The sequence below is a fragment of the Scyliorhinus torazame genome, chromosome 22 (genome assembly GCF_047496885.1).
Source record: "Scyliorhinus torazame isolate Kashiwa2021f chromosome 22, sScyTor2.1, whole genome shotgun sequence".
NCBI lineage: Eukaryota > Metazoa > Chordata > Chondrichthyes > Carcharhiniformes > Scyliorhinidae > Scyliorhinus > Scyliorhinus torazame.
Genome location: NC_092728.1, coordinates 69,403,471 through 69,420,295, shown reverse-complemented (window position 1 = coordinate 69,420,295; position 16,825 = coordinate 69,403,471).

The window sequence follows — 16,825 nt, the reverse complement described above, 5'->3', positions numbered from 1 at the left end:
TCCCCCCCTTCCGTCCCAGGTGCATCGGGTGGGCAACGGGCAGGACAGGCTGGCTGCTCGCCATCCCAGTCGCCCGGGCCGCAGCCTGGCCCATCTAGGCCAGGACGCCCCAGGAAACGGCCGCCAAAGGGATCCCGTGTCAGAGGGCAGGAATCACAGGAGTCCACCTCCAGTTCTGCTGTACCGTCTGGGGAACCACCTAGACGTAGTCAAAGGGCCCGTAAGGCCAAACAATTAGACACTGAGTAAGTTGGCACAGGTGCAGGGCACAGATGAGTTTTAGGGGCTAGGGCACGTGCATGAACTCCTTTGGTTATTAAAGTCAATGTTACACCTACAGAAGCTGCCTTTGTGCTCTGTCCAAAGCGTGCGGGGGTGTCATGTACGTTGAGCGCAAGTGTGTGTGTGAGGGGTGGTCTTACCTCAGCCCCAGGTGAGTCTGCCCCTCCCCCTGGGCCGCCATCAACATCCCCCCGGGCAGAGGACGGGACCGTGCGCTGCAGTGTCACAGCCGCATGCAGGGATGGTCCGGGTGGATGGTGGTACTGTGGCCATTGGTCAGACATAGTTCAACGATGTGGAGCCAGGAGCTCATCGCAGGGCGGGTTGTCATCATCCTTCATGGCCTGCAATAGACACGCGTCCACCCGCAACTGTGTGAGCCCGGCCATTGTGCCGTAGGTGGATCGGCAATGGGGGTGGTGGTGTGCATGCGGGTGGGGTGGGTGGGGTTGGGGAGGGGGGTGAGGGTGCTGGGTGGATGGATGGGTGGGGGCTGTGGGTGGTCGGCTGTTGCCATGGTGTGCGGTCTGTGGCCGTACTACCCGATTCCCACGCCCATCTAGTCAGTGAAGCGGGCGCCTATCAGCCTGTCCCGTGCCCGCTGGGCCAGCCGGTAACGGTGGACAGCCACCCGCCTGTATCTAGCCCGTCTGCCCTGACCATTGCCCCCATCCCCCTCATCTGGGGAGGACTGCGCCTCTTCCTGCTGCTCCTCCACTCCACCCTCCTCTGCCTGCGGCACATCGCCCCTCTGCTGGGCCATGTTGTGCAGGACGCAGCACACCACAATGATGCGGCCGACCCTATCTGACCGATACTGGAGGGCACCCCCAGAGAGGTCCAGGCACCTGAAACGCATCTTCAGCACGCCAAAGCACCTCTCGATCACTCCCCTACATGGGCATCATTGTAGCGGTTCCCCGCCTCATTGCGTGGCCTCCGTATAGGCGTCATCAGCCATGATCGCAATGGGTAGCCCCTGTCGCCCAGCAACCAGCCCCTCAGCCGGGGATGGCGTCCCTCGTACATGCCGGGGATGGATGACCGCGACAACACGTATGAATCGTGTACACTGCCTGGGTAACGGGCGCAGACATGCAGGATCATCATGCGGTGGTCGCAGACCACCTGTATGTTCATCTAATAGGTCCCCTTCCTATTGGTGAACACGGCCCTGTTGTCTGCAGGTGGCCGCACGGCGACGTGCATCCCATCAATCGCGCCCTGGACCATGGGGAACCCGGCAACGGCAGAGAAGCCCACAGCCCGGGCATCTTGGCTGGCCCGGTCCACAGGGAAGCGGATGTAGCGGTGCGCCATGGCATATAGGGCATCTGTCACTGCCCGGATGCACCGATGCACCGATGTCTGCGATATGACGGACAGGTCCCCACTCGGTGCCTGGAATGACCCCGTTGCATAAAAGTTCAGGGCCACCGTAACCTTGACGGACACGGGGAGAGGGTGTCCCCCGCCAGTGCCACGCGGTGACAGGTGTGCCAGTAGGTGGCAGATGTGTGCCACGGTTTCCCGCCTCATCCGGAGTCTCTTCCTGCATTCCCGGTCCGTGAGGTCCTGGTATGACTGCCGGGGCCGGTACACACGGGGCCCCCTCGGGTGCCTCTGTTGCCGTGGGGCCGCGACGTCCTCCTCCCTCTCCTCGTCCTGTCGGTCAGGTGTCCCTCCAGCCTGGGCGGCTGCCGCCTGCCCCTCTGCGGCAGCCTGCGCCGCCTCTCTGGCACGCTCCTCCTCCTTCTCCTCCTCCTCATCCAGGGCAACATAGACATGAGCGGCTGCCGCCACGGCGGCCAACATCGCTGGATGATCGGAAAACATGACAGCCTGGTTGGCGGGGGGGGGGGGGGGGGGGGGGGGGGCGGGGGGGGGGAACGACGACATGTCATCATTGCCCATATCTCCTCCTCCCCCAGCCAGGTGGCATGGACCACATGGGTCCAACTGTTGGAGGCTGGCACCTGGCCAGGTGGACCAACTCACTTGCCCTCGCATCTCCCTCCCCGGCACGGGCCCCCCATCCTCCTCCCTGGCACGGGCCCCCCATCCTCCTCCCCGGCACGGACCCCCCCCCCAATCCTCCTCCCCGGCACGGGCCCCCATCCTCCTCCCCAGCACGGACCCCAACCTCCTCCCGGCACGGGCCCCCATCCTCCTCCCCGGCACGAACCCCCCCCCCCCCCCCATCCTCCCTCCCCGGCACGGACCCCATCCTCCTCCCCGGCACGGGCCCCCCATCCTCCTCCCCGGCACGGACTCCCCCCCCCATCCCCCTCCCTGGCACGGACCCCAACCTCCTTTCCGGCACGGGCCCCCCATCCTCCTCCCCGGCACGGACCCCATCCTCCTCCCCGGCACGGATCCCCCATCCTCCTCCCCGGCACAGACCCCCCCCCCCCCCACCCCCCTCCCCGGCACGGGCCCCCCCATCCTCCCCCCGGCACGGACCCCCCCATCCCCTCCCCGGCACGGACCACCCCCCCATTCCCCTCCCCGCACGGACACCCCCATCCCCCTCCCCGGCACGGACCCCCCATCCTCCTCCCCGGCACTGACCCCCCTCCCGGCACTCCCACGGAGCCCAGCCCACTCTAACCCCCCCCCCCCCCCCCCCCCCCCCGCCGCACACACATACACACAACCCTAGACACACCTCTCCCCACACATTCAGACTGCGGCCACGCCATCGCCTGCCCAGCGGCCAACCCCCCAGGCCGCCACTCACCTCCACGCTGGTCGGCGTGAACCTGGAGCACAGGTTGACGCCGATTAAAAGGAGGTTTGATTTACGTCAACGTGACCCGTCATCACGTCGACGGGACTTCGGCCCGGACGGGAGAATATCGGCAGGCCCAAAATTGTCTGCCTTGCGCACACCCGTGCCATTCTCCGACGTCTGCGGCGCCATTAACGCCCCGGCGACCTTTCTCCCTTCGGAGACTTCGGCAACCGGCGGGGGCGGGATTCACGGCGGCCAACGGCCATTCTCCGACCCGCTGGGGGGTCGGAGAATGACGCCCCTTAACTCTGTTTCTCTCCTGATGCTTACATACTAGCTGAGGTTTTCCTGCACCCTCTTCCTGTTTCAGATTCCAGTATTTTGCTTATTACGTCAATGTCTATACGTCAGTTTCCATAGCTAGTTTCTGCTGTCGCCTGAGGCTTACAGCTTGAGGGTTGCCACTCCGCACCAAGCATAGCTGGCCAGGTGCCTCTCCCACTCTTACCACCAGCTATTGTCATTTTTGGGGAGAATTCTGCAGGTTCACACTCAACCAGTTTGGTCGCATTATGAACGCACCTTCCTTGGCCATCAAGTCCTGGGTGGGGCTCGAACCACAAGCATCTGGCTCAGAGGCAGGGGCACCACCCGCTGCGCCACATGACCATCATGGTTTCTGTACCCTGTATTGACGACTGCTTGTTCTTGGTCTTTCTGCTGACGTGCATAAGAAAAATCCGTAAAGTTAACAGGCAGGATGGAGCAATTTCTGATAACCATTTTTGACGCAACATTACTAACATGCTGAGCATAGCGGTGTAAATTTATTCTGTTTCTTTGCTTCAAGACAAACATGTGCTGTGACTTGCTATGGCGTGACAAGTCAAAATAGCAATCTGAGAAAAGAATAGCTTTGAGATATTGGCATGTAATAAGTTCTCAATGACTTTTGTAAATGATGTCCAATCATGTTTCAAATACCTGTACACCAAATAAACTTGCAAATATCTGCTGAAGTTACAGAAGGTTGTGAGTTGATTCATTTTGCTGAGATGCCTTAAATATTCACCCTGCAGGGTTTGATTATTATCTGATGGATGAATGCTAAAGGTGTATGTTACCTTCAACTTAATTTTTAAAAATAGTTTTATTCATTAGCGTCATGACAAGGTTGTATGAGACAAATGTGAATATTTCCGAACATTAGTTTCCCCTCTTAAACATAGATTTGAATTCTCACATTGTTATGAATCTTCAGTTCACCATTTTTTCTGGCATGTCGGGGATGGCCTTGACTTCGTTAAATCCAAATACCTTCCTTTCCTTTTAAGTATTCGGTTTTCTCTGTTCTTCCCTTGTTGCCCAGTCAAAATACCTGGGGCGGGATTCTCTGTCCCGCCAGACCTGTTTTCTGGCACGGAGTGGCGCACCCCTGCCAGCAGCAGGATCCTCTGTCCCGGCAGCTGGCCAATGGGGTTTCCCATTGTGGCCACCGCCATGCTCTCAGGAAATCCGCGGGCGAGAGTGCGGTGCCGGCGAAGCGGGGGATCCTGCTGACGGAGAATCCCACCCCTGATGTCAGAGATAACTGCCTTCATTCATGAAACTTTCCTCTTAATGTGTCTTTTAACTCAATGTCAGGAGGTGTGAAAAAATTGGAATGACATGCTGCCAGATTTTTCACCCCTTTTCTCCTGAGCGCTTGGCGAGCATTTTACAGAGCAGCGGCAGCCCCAGTCCACTGGCCAGGAAGTCGAGAACAACCCTGCCCTAAAAGTCCCAACTGAATTTTACCGCCCTCAGGCAGGTAAGAACTGCAGTTGGGGACTCCACGACCTAAGAAAGCCAACCTCGCGAGGTGAGGGTTGTCACATGTAAGGGTTCCCCTCTGTGGGCCTTACATAGAACATAGAACATTACAGAGCAGTACAGGCCCTTCGGCCCTCGACGTTGCACCGACCTGTGAAACCACTCTAAAGCCCATCTACACTATTCCCTTATCATCCATATGTCTATCCAATGACCATTTGAATGCCCTTAGAGTTGGCGAGTCCACTACTGTTGCAGGCAGGGCATTCCATGCCCTTACTACTCTCTGAGTAAAGAACCTACCTCTGACATCTGTCTTATATCTATCTCCCCTCAATTTAAAGCTATGTCCCCTCGTGCTAGACATCACCATCCGAGGAAAAAGGCTCTCACTGTCCACCCTATCCAATCCTCTGATCATCTTGGTATGCCTCAATTAAGTCACCTCTTAACTTTCTTCTCTTTCATGAAAACAGCCTCAAGTCCCTCAGCCCTTCTTCATAAGATCTTCCCTCCATACCAGGCAACATTCTGGTAAATCTCCTCTGCACCCTTTCCAATGCTTCCACATCCTTCCTATAATGCGGCGACCAGAATTGCACGCAATACTCCAAATGCGGCCGCACCAGAGTTTTGTACAGCTGCAACATGACCTCATGGCTCCGAAACTCAATCCCTCTACCAATAAAAGCTAACACACCGTACGCCTTCTTAACAACCCTCTCAACTTGGGTGGCAACTTTCAGGGATCTATGTACATGGACACCGAGATTCTCTGCTCATCCACACTGCCAAGAATCTTACCATTAGCCCAGTACTCTGTCTTCCTGTTATTCCTTCCAAAATGAATCACCTCACACTTTTTTGCATTAATCTCCATTTGCCACCTCTCAGCCCATGCTGCCGCTTATCTATGTCCCTCTGTAACTTGTAACATCCTTCCGCACTGTCCACAACTCCACCGACTTTAGTGTCATCTGCAAATTTACTCACCCATCCTTCTACGCCCTCCTCCAGGTCATTTATAAAAATGACAAACAGCAGTGGCCCCAAAACAGATCCTTGTGGTACACCACTAGTAACTGGACTCCAGTCTGAACGTTACAACGCGTTACGTTGGTGGAGGTATTACTGCTACTGTAGGCCCAGACAAATGTAGGTCTCTTACAGTCAGTAACAGGGGAGTATATAATAGGGGCCAAAGAAATGGCTGAAATGAAATGAAATGAAAATAAAATGTAAATGAAAATCGCTTATTGTCACAAGTAGGCTTCAAATGAAGTTACTGTGAAAAGCCCCTAGTCGCCACATTCCGGCGCCTGTTCGGGGAGGCTGGGACGGGAATTGAACAGTGCCCTGCCTTGATCTACTTTCAAAGCCAGCGATTTAGCTGTGTGCTAAACCAGCTGAGCAACTAAACACATACTTTGCTTCTGTCTTCACAAACGAGAGTACAAATCAGATACCAAAAATGTTGGGAATGCAGGGATTAGTGATAGTGCGGAACTGGAATGAGATCTATGTTAGTAGAGAAATGGTGTTGGGGAAATTGATGGGATTGAAGGCTGATAAACCCTCAGGATGCATTGGTGGCCATCTTCCAGGATTCTATAGACTCTGGAACAGTTCCTGCAGATTGGAGGGCAGCTAATATAACACCACTATTTAAAAAAGGAGATAGAAAGAAAACAGGGAATTATAGACCCATAAGCCTGACATCGGTAGTGAGGAAAATTCTAGAATTCATTATTAAAGATTTTATAGCAGAGCACTTGGAACATCGTGGCAGGATCAGACAGAGTCAGCATGGATTTATGAAGAGGCAATATTGCTTGACAAATCTATTTGGATTCTTCGGGGATGTAACTAGTAGAGTTGATGAGGAGAAGCCAGTGGATGTGGTATATTTGGACTTTCAGAAGGCTTTTGACAAAGTCCCGCATAAGAGATTAGCATGTAAATTAAAGCGCATGGGATTAGGGGTACTGTATTGAGATGGATAGAAAACTAGTTGGCAGACAGGAAACAAAGAGTAGGAATGAACGGGTCTTTTTCCAATTAGCAGGATGTGACTAGTGGGATACCGTAGGAATCAGTGCTAGGACACCAGCTATTCACAATATATTCTAATGATTTAGATGAGAGAACAAAATGTAATATCTCCAAATTTGCAGATGACACCAAGTTATGTAGAAGGGTAAGCTGCGAGGAGGATGCAGAGGTCCTTCAGTGTGATTTGAACAAGTTGAGTGAGTGGGCAAATGAATGGTAGATGCAGTATAATGGAGAAATGCAAGGTTACCTACTTTGGTAGCAAGAACGAGAAGACAGACTATTATCTGCATGGCCTCTCATAGGAGAGGGGAATGTGAAATCAGGCCTGGGTGTCTTCCTACACCAGTCACTGAAGATAAGCATGAAGCTACAGCAGGCGGTAAAGAAGGCAAATGATGCTAGCCTTCATATCAAGAGGATTTGATTACAGGAGCAAGGATCCCTTGCTGCAATTATACAGGACCTTGGTGAGGCCACATCTGAAATATGTGCAGTTTTGGTTTCCTTATCTGAGGAAGAATGTTCTTACTCTCGAGGGAGTGCAGCGATGGTTTACCAGACTGATTCCTGGGATGGCGAGACTGATGTATGAGGACTGATTGAATTGGTTAGGATTGTATTCTCTGGAGTTCAGAAGAATGAGAGGGGGGATATCATGGAAACCTATAAAATTCCAACAGGACTAGACACGGTAGACAGGAAGGATGCCTGATGGCTGTTGCCGATGGTGGGTGTGTCTAGAACAGGCATCACAGTCTGAGGCAGACCATTTAAGACAGAGATGACGAGAAATGTCTTCACCCAGAGAGTGGTTGGCCTGTGGAATTTGTTACCACAGGAAATAGTTAAGGCCAAAACATTGCATGTTTTCATGAAACAGTTAGATGTAGCACTTAAGGCGAAGGGATCAAAGGATTTTGGGGGAAAGCTGGATTAGGCTATTGAGTTGGATGATCAGCCATGATCATAACGAATGGCGGAGCTTGCACGAGGGGTTGAATGGCCTCCTCCTGCTCCTATTTTCCATTTTTCTATGGTGACAGAGAAATAAGTATGGCAAGAGGTGAAATGAGTAGAGAGATGGGACAACGCAGCGGATTGTAGTCGGGTAGGGGAGAGAAGATGGTGCAGAGATAGGGGAACGGAGAAGTTGCAAACTATTTAAACATGGAGATCATAATATTAAATTGGAGGTGATGGGGATTGGAAGCAGCTTTTCATGTTCAGAAATCAGTGAGAAACAGGCGGCGGGATTCTCTGTCTGGTTTCCGGTGCGCTGGCAGCGGGATTCTCCAATGGGGTTTCCCATTGTGGGCACCCCCATGCGGTCAGGAAATCCACGAGTGTGAGTGCGCTGCCGGCGAAATGGAGGATCCCGCCGACGGAGAAACCAGCCAAATATATTTACCTAATTTATTCCTATTTTCTCCTAAAACAGAGGACTCGTGCTTGAGTACAGCATGAGATCAGATTAATGCCTCTCTATGTTTTATATGTTTTATGTAAAGGTCACCACATGAAACGTGTTTAGATCTTTGTGCACATTGGTGACGTGAAGCGTAATGAGTTTTACTCTGCCTTTACGCAGAGGGTAGTGGGTGCCTGGAACTCGCTACCGGAGGAGGTGGTGGAAGCAGGGACGATAGTGACATTTAAGGGGCATCTTGACAAATACATGAATAGGATGGGAATAGAGGGATACGGACCCAGGAAGTGTAGAAGATTGTAGTTTAGTCGGGCAGCATGGTCGGCACGGGCTTGGAGGGCCGAAGGGCCTGTTCCTGTGCTGTACATTTCTTTGTTCTTTGTTCTTTAGCCATGGTGTTATGATATATATACATTCTTCCAGTTCTCTTTAATTGCACAAATAAGCATAACAACCCTGCGAATTGGGAACTGAAACCAGAAATACAGGACACACCTTAGAGACGATGTATGAGTCAGTGTTTTGGACCAAGCCTTTTATCAGCTCTTGAAAATGAAAGATTGACAAACCTTTTAACAGCATTTGCAAAAGAGGAGTAGGGAGGGGGAAAAATAGAAGCATTAGGCCGTGATATAGCCAAAACAAAAAGGCTGTTCTGGGCGGGAATCGAGGAGTCGTTCCTGGCGGCACAAGCTTTTTTTTTTTTTTTTGGTGGCCCAGCAAGGACCCCACCCCTGTATTTCCTGCACTATGGAACTGCGCTTGCCGGAAAACACCTCTGGCACACCATGGCTTTCCTTAACTTTTCTATTGTTGTCAAAGAAGTTGTGGATTTCATTTCATAGATGTCTAGCCACTTTGAGTGTACATCCAATGTAAGTAAGAACATGGTGCCCATGAATGGAGGATTGGGATGTTCAAGGGTTTAGGTTTCCTTTGCAGAGGGAGGGATTGGGGATTTTTGGTTCTTTTCTTTGACCCATTTGATGTGGGCCCTGGTGTGGGTGGGGTTACTTCACTAGCAGGCAGAGCTTAGCTCGTGAACGGGAGTAAGATGAGGGGAGGGACTGTGGCCTATTGGACCTGCTCAGTCAGGTTTCAGTGTGAATGTGATGGTGAGGAGAGATAATAGTTCTCAAGGAAGTAGTTGGGGGATTTCTTGACTGGGGGAAAGGGGGGAGGGAGGGTAGATTGCTCACGGTAAGATGTTTTTTTTTCTTTGTCTGATCCTGTGGGTGGAGCTGGTGGCCAACTTGGTGTGCCCTGGCATATGGAGCCTGGAAGATGGAGGGAGTAATCCCTTGAGTGTGAGGGAAGGTGAGAGACTCCCGATTAGATTGTTCATGTGGAATGTTTGGGATTTGGGGTTTGGGGGGTCCAGTGAAGCGAGCGAGAGTTTTCTCTCATTTGAAGAATTTACGGTCCGATGTGTTGCTTTTGCAGGAGACCCACCTGCGGGTGAGGAATCAAACTAGGCTTCGGAATGGTTGGGTGAGTCAGGTGTTCCACTCGGGCTTCGATCGCAGGGGTAGCAATTTTAATTAATAAAATAATCCGGTTTCAGGTGCAGAAGGTTGTGGCAGATCAGGGAGATAGGTATGTATTAGTTACCGGGATTTTCGAAGGCAAATTTGAGGCTCCAAACTGGGATGACGTAACATTTATGGAGAGGATGTTGGCTGCCATGCCAGACTTGGACACGCACCAGTTAATCTTGGGGAGGGGGATTTGAAATGTGTTTTGAATCCAAAGCTAGACCGGTCTAAAATGAAGTTGTTGACCTATTCCAGATAGCAAAGGTATTGACAGCGTTCATGAAGGAGATGGGAGGAGTGGATCCGTGGCGGTCTCTGCACCTGGGGGTAGTGATTTCTCCTTTTTATTCTCCAGTGCATAAAGTATATTCGGGGATTCACATCTTCATGATGGGGAGGTCTCTGCTGCCAGGGGAATGGAAAGCGGAATATTCCGCAATAGATATTTTGGATCATGCTCCACATCTGGTAAATGCTGTATTGGAGGCAATCGGCGCGGAGGTTACATATGGGTTTGTTGGCAGATCTGGGGTTTTCTTAAGGATATCAATAATAATAATAATCTTTATTGTCACAAGTAGGCTTACATTAACACTGCAATGAAGTTACTGTGAAAATCCCCTAGTCGCCACACTCCGGCGCCTGTTCGGGTACACAGAGGGAGAATTCAGAATGTCCAATTCACCGAACAAGCACGTCTTTTGGGATTTGTGGAGGAAACCGGTGCAGACATGGGGAGAATGTACAGACTCCGCAAAGACAGTGATCCAAACCGGGAATCGAACTGAAGTCCCTGGCGCTGTGAAGCAACAATGCTAACCACTGTTAATCACGGGGTTTTTAAATAGTATATTTTTATTCCAAACCAAAGTATACAAATCACATATTCTTCTAAAAACATAACATAATCCAACCAGTTAGCCATTTTCCCCCCTTTTTCTCTCCTCCACACTCCCTCCCTTCTCCCCCTTCCTCCCCCCTTCGCTCCCCCACCACCCCCTGGCGACGAACAAATCCTTGAATAGTGACAAGAAGACCCTCCATTTTACGAATGAACCTCTAAGAGCAAACTTAATTTTTACCAACTTAAGACCACCACATTCCCCAGCCTCACCGGCACCCTCGGTTTCTCCACCGTACTCCACCGCAATAGCATTCACCTCCAGGTAATCAGAATGGCGAAGGCCGTGACATCGTCCCCCGCCCCTCCCCTCCAGTGGCTCCGGCAGCTCCGGCAGTCCAAAGATCGGCACCAGTGGCCACATCATCACCCCCACGATCTCCAACAGTACCCCAAACAAATCAAGTTTTAAAAACCCACAAGTCTCGGTCATGACCAAAACATATGGGCATGATTTGCTGGCCCCGTCCACATCTCTCGCACTTATCCCGTATTGCTGGAAGAACCCACTCATACGAGCCTGCGTCATATGCACTCAAAGCACCACTTTAAACTGTACCAGACTGATCCTAGGATTCTCCCGGTGCATAATTTCACTTCCAGAACCCCCATCCCAATTCCACTCCCAGCTCCTCCTCCCACTTCTGCTTTATCTCCTCAATTGGCACCTTCTCTGTATCCACAAACCACCCATAAATGTCCACAATCTTCCCATCCCCAGCTCATCCTGCATTAACCACCTGTCCAGCTAGGTATGCTCCGACAGTTGAGGGAACAAAGGTAGCTCCTTCCGCACAAAGTCCCACACCTGCATATACCTGAACTCCCCCCCCCCCCCCCCCAACTCCGCAACGGGTATCTCTCCTCCAGCCTTGCGAACCTCCCTTCCATGAACAGATCCTTAACCCCCTCCACCCTTTCCTCCTGCCAATGCTTATACGTTGTGTCCATCTCCGCCGGAGCGCATCTCTGATTCCCTCATATTGGGGCCGGAACCAACTCCACTGTGCCTTGCCTGCCCATGCAAATGCTGAAAATAATTTGTCCACTTTCCGGAAGAATGCCTTCAGCAGGAATATCGGGCGGGACTGAGAAACAAACAGATAGCTTGGAAGGATGTTCACTTTGACCATCTGTACCCTCCTGGCCGATGACAGCAGAGGGCATCCCACCTCTTCAAATCCCCTGTTACCCTCTCCACCAAACCGGCCAATTTCCACTTATGCATTGTTGCTAACTTTTGGTTGGTTCAATTGGCTCTGTTTTATAACCTTTGCTCTCGAGTCGCCGGGTATCTTTATGATACTGCCACGAGGTTCAACTTCAAGTAATGACCAATAACCCAACACACCAATTAGTAAGATTCAAATTAATACACATTTATTATACACAGTAAATCGCTACTCAAGCATAAACTCTACTTCCTATGCTATTTCTACCACTAACAGGCCTATACTTAGCTTCGGACTGGCCCACCAGGTCAGGGGAACAAATGGCCTTTTGTTCGGGTTCTGAAACTGCAGGATTCAAAAGCTGGTATAGACTGGTAGCTAGGAGCGCCTATCTCGTAGCGAGCGTTGACTTAAGACTTACTTCTTTGGAGGCCGCCGGACAGGTCACTGTCAAGGGTTGCTTCGCGTTGCTGAGTGACCCTGTCAAGAAGGACGATTTGAACTTGGGGGCTTTACTTTATAGTCCCCAGGGGCTTCCCGCCTTTCGGGGCGGACCCCGTACCTGGTTTCAAGTGATTGGACTTCGTTCTAATCGCTTGGTTCGATTTCTCCAATACTAGAGCGGTTCCCTGATCGATGGGCGGTCTTTAAGTGTCCGTTAACCTCTTTTGTGTTGGCTCCTGCTGGCCGAGGAGTCTGGCTTGGCTTTGTTTACCTCAAAATGTTTCGATTGTTTCCGGGGATCGCTCATTACTATGTAGATGGCTGCTACATTACTATGCAGATGGCTGCTTGTATCGATGCTGTCTGGATTTTTTTGCAGAGTCTAATACACAGTAACTTGCGCCTGCTCGTTTTTGCCTGTGTTGGCTGAATTTCCCTTCAGCCTTTGCAGTTCTCCATTTTAAGTCGAGAAGTGGCCAACTCAGGTGGCTACAGTATCATGGCCCAATCGTGGCCCACCTGAGTACCCACATATCTAAATCTGTTTTTGACTAGCTTGAGTGGTAGGGCACTCAAATTTGCACTCCTCCCCTGTCCCCTGGGCGTTCACTGGAAAGATTTCCCTTTCTGCCACATTCAATTTGTATCCCGAAAAAGCGCCAAAATTCCCCAATATACCCATTATCTTATCCATACACTCCAACGGATTCAAAATATACAGCAGCAAGTCAACCACATACAGCGAAACCCTATGCTCCCTGCCTCTCGTTTCAATGCCCGACCACTCTCTCGATGCCCGGAGCACAATGGCCAAATGTTCGATAGCCAGCGCAAACAGCAGCAGAGACAGCGGACACTCCTGCCTCGTGCCCCTATATAGCCAATAATCCCTTGAGCTCATTGGGTCCGTCCTTACACTAGCCATGGGGATGGCATACAATAACTGCACCCAGGAAATAAACATAGGCCCGAACACGAACCTACCCAGGACCTCGAACAGATACTTCCACTCTACCCTATCAAACGTCTTCTCTGCATCCATGGACACAACATCCTCCGGCACCTTACCCTTCGATGGAATCATAACCACATTCAACAATGGTCTAATGTAGCTCAACAACTGCCGCCCATTAACAAAACCCGTCTGATCCCCAGAAACCACCTCCGGCACACACCCCTCCAGCCGCCTAGCTAATACCCTAGCCAGAACCTTCACATCTTTGTTTAAAAGGGAGGTGGGCCTGTATGGCCCACACTCCACCGGGTCCTTATCCTCTGTGGGATTAAAGAAACCTATGTCTGAGCCAACGTGGCAGGCAGCTCTCCTCCCGTGTCAACAAACCATTAAACATCCCCAAAAGATGTGGGGTCAACTCTGCCGAAAACTGTTTGAAAAATCTACCATGAAACCATCCAGCCCAGGTGCCTTACCCGACTGCATCAAGCCAATCAACACCATTAGCTCCTGAAGTCCCAGTGACACCTCCAGTTCCTGTCCCTTCCCCCTCTGTACATCCAGGAACACCAGCTCGTCCAAAGGCGCCCCATCCCCACCAGCTCCCCTTGGGGCTCGGACCTGTACAGCCCCCTGTAGAAGGCCTCCAATGCCTCCGTAATTTTCTCCAGTGGCTACACCAACCCTCCCCCCCTCATATCTTGCATGGCTCTTGTTGTCTCAACTGGTGCGCTAACAGATGGTTTGTCTTCTCCCCATACTCATACAGAACCCCCCACCCCGATTGCTGGAGCTGGCCCACCGCCTTAACCATCATCAGCAAATCAAATTCCCCTTGCAACTTCTTCCTCTCTGCCAATAGCTCCCTGTTCGGTGCCACTGAGTACCAAAAGTCCACTTCCAAAATTGTCCCCACCAACCTCTGTCTCTCCATCTTATCTCTATGGATCTTGTAAGGTATCACCTCCCCCTTCACAGCTGACTTCAACCCCTCCCAAAACATGGAGGGCAAGACTTCCTCGCTTTGGTTGAACTCCACATACTCCTTTATCATTAAAATCACCTTTCAACAACACTTATTATGCGCCAGCAGCGCCGAATCAATCCTCCACGAGGGTCCCTGTCCCCGGCCCATTCTGAGCCTTACATCCATGTAGTGCGGCAGATGGTCCGAGACCACGATCGCTGCATATTTCACCCCCACCATCCCTAGGAGCACCAATTTCTGCACCACTAAAAAATCTATCCGGGAATATACACGCCGCACATGGGAGAAATAGGAAGACTCCCTCTCTCCTGGATGTCTAAACCTCCACGGATCCAACCCCCTATCTGGACAATGAACACCCCCAGCTCCTTCGCCACTCCCGGCCTGACCAGTGACGTTACACTCGGCCAATCCATCCTAGAGTAAGACAGAATTGAAATTGTTCCCCATTATTAATTGATGTGAATTCAGGTCCGACCGGGATGGCCGCCACCATCTTCTTGACAAATTCCACATTGTCCAAATTGGGCTCATAGACATTTACTAATTCAACCAGGCGCTCCCCTCAAAACCCCGCTCACCATCACGTACCGACCCCGCAGGACCAGCACCTCGCTGGCCACCACAAATGCCACCCTTTTGCTAAATAGGATCACAACCCCTCTCAACTTGGAATCAAGCACCTTGAATCGAGGTGCTGGTCCTGGTGAGTCGGTATGTGATGGTTTTGAGGGGAGCGCCTGGTTGAATTAGTAAATGTCTATGAGCCCAATTTGGACAATGTGGAATTTGTCAAGAAGATGGTGGCGGCCATCCCGGTCGGACCTGAATTCACATCAATTAATAATGGGGAACAATTTCAATTCTGTGTTACTCGAGGGTTTGCACTGAGTGCTGAATTTGGTGCTTTTTGAGTGCTATAGTAAGAGTTTGGTGACCGAGGGAGTATTTGGCTTCATTTTTATCTCAAGTTTAGTCTTTCTTTTATTTAGTTAATTAACTTAAAAGTTGCTGTTTGGTTTAGAAGAAGGTGAATTTTCAATCAGCTTTAAACAGGCTTCTACTTGTAGGCACTTGCAGCTGGAGCTTGTTAATTAGTTAATTGGATTAGGCTAGTTTTCAGAGGCTAGATTCACAGTATAAAGTGATCCCCTACAGTGCAGACTTTGTTTGCACTGAGTGCTGAATTTGGTGCTTTTTGAGTGCTAGAGTAAGAGTTTGGTGACCGAGGGAGTGCTGAATCTGGTGCTTTTTGAGTGCTATAGTAAGAGTTTGGTGACCGAGGGAGTGCTGAATTTGGTGCTTTTTGAGTGCTATAGTAAGAGTTTGGTGACCAAGGGAGTTAGGTGAGGAGGGAGTAAGGTGCTCCTTTCATTTTGTTTCCGACATTTCCGCAAAGAGTGCGAAGAGAGCCAGGTGTTTACAGAAAGTGTAGCTGACTGGGAGCAGAGTCGGAGGGCGGAGATCTAGTTAGTCCACACGGCAGCTATATTCTGTAAGGTAAGAGGGGATGGAGGCTAGGCCAGTTGCATGCTCCTCCTGTAGGATGTGGGTGGTGAGGGATACCACTGGTGTCCCCGCTGACTATACCTGCGGGAAGTGCACCCAACTTCAGCTCCTCAAAGACCGTGTTAGGGAACTGGAGCTGAAGCTGGATGAACTTCGGATCATCCGGGAGGCAGAGGGGGTGATTGAGAAGAGTTACAGGGAGGTAACCACACCCAAGGTACAGGACAAGAATAGCTGGGTTACAGTCAGGGGGAAAAAAACAAACAGGCAGACAGTGCAGGGATCCCTCGTGGCCGTTCCCCTTCAAAACAAGTATACCGTTTTGGATGCTGTTGGGGGGGATGACCTGCCGGGGGAAGGCCCTAGCGGCCAGGTCTCTGGCACTGAGTCTGGCTCTGGGGCTCAGAAGGGAAGGGGGGAGAATAGAAAAGCAATAGTTGTAGGACATTCAATGGTTAGGGGAATAGATAGGAGATTCTGTGGTCGCGAGCGAGACTCCCGGAAGGTATGTTGCCTCCCGGGTGCCAGGGCCAGGGATGTCTTGGATCATGTCTTCAGGATCCTTAAGGGGGAGGGGGAGCAGCCAGAAGTCGTGGTGCACATTGGTACCAACGACATAGGTAGGAAAAGGGGTGTGGAGGTAATAAACAAGTTTAGGGAGTTAGGCTGGAGGTTAAAAGCCAGGACAGACAGAGTTGTCATCTCTGGTTTGTTGCCGGTGCCACGTGAGAGCGAGGCTAGGAATAGGGAGAGAGTGCAGTTGAACACGTGGCTGCAGGAATTGTGTAGGAGGGAGGGCTTCAGGTATTTGGATAATTGGAGCGCATTCTGGGGAAGGTGGGACCTGTAAAAGCAGGACGGGTTGCATCTGAACCAGAGGGGCACCAATATCCTGGGAGGGCGGTTTTCCAGTACTCTTCGGGAGGGTTTAAACTAATTTGGCAGGGGAATGGGAACCGGATTTGTAGTCCAGCAACTAAGGTAGCCGATATTCAGGACGCCAAAGCGTGTA